The sequence below is a fragment of the Scomber japonicus genome, chromosome 11 (assembly GCF_027409825.1).
Source record: "Scomber japonicus isolate fScoJap1 chromosome 11, fScoJap1.pri, whole genome shotgun sequence".
NCBI lineage: Eukaryota > Metazoa > Chordata > Actinopteri > Scombriformes > Scombridae > Scomber > Scomber japonicus.
In genome coordinates, this window is record NC_070588.1 from 33,534,323 (window position 1) to 33,535,160 (window position 838).

Consider the following 838-nt stretch of genomic DNA (forward strand, 5'->3'; position numbering starts at 1 on the left):
TTGTTCATGAACTCAGTTGGACTTTTGAAGAAGCAGCTCCTGTGCTGGTGCTGTGGCTCTTATGACCACTTTTATGGACTCCAATGTTTTTTTTTATTTTTTATGATTTCCACCCTCACAGGATGTCCTCTGTGGAAACACATGTTTTGTTTGATTTTGCACGTGGGTCGGGTCATTTTCACTTGTGCCCCTGCTCTTTTTTTTTTCTTTTTTTTTTAATGGAAAACAAGACATCTGTAGTATCAGTCTTTGATTATATAGATGTCATGCAGACTATTGATTTTTTTTTTTTTTTGGAGCATTGAAGTAGCCTTTCCTCCCTGTGTGGTGGACTGAGGACAGTGTGTCCACTACTTTGCACTTTTTCATTTCCTAACAGACAGTAGGGAACTACACTGTATTCATAAAGGAGCAGATCCAGGTGGTTTATGTACTAAGAAGCCAAAATTGAAGTATTTTTTGAGTATTAAAGGATTTAAAAGCCATAATTTGGGTGTACTGTTCTTCATGTTTACATGTGGTCAAAGTCACGTTGGATATTTACCCAGATACAGATGTGGATTAGAGACAGGTCAAAGGTCACAGTTCAGAGTTAACTGAGGGGTCATCCTAATATCTGAGCATCAGCACTGCTTTCTGTATCATCCTCCTGCATATGAAGTGAACATTTAGAGCAAAGCCATAGCTCGTTTGTGAAATTTATGGATCTGCAATGCGGAGACGTTTTTTTTTCCTGCTTCACAACAGTGTGTGTGTGTATGCCTGCTGCTGCTTGAGACAGGCCAATATGTGCCTCTTTGAATGAATGAAGGCAGTTATGTTGATATTTTTTTTGGAC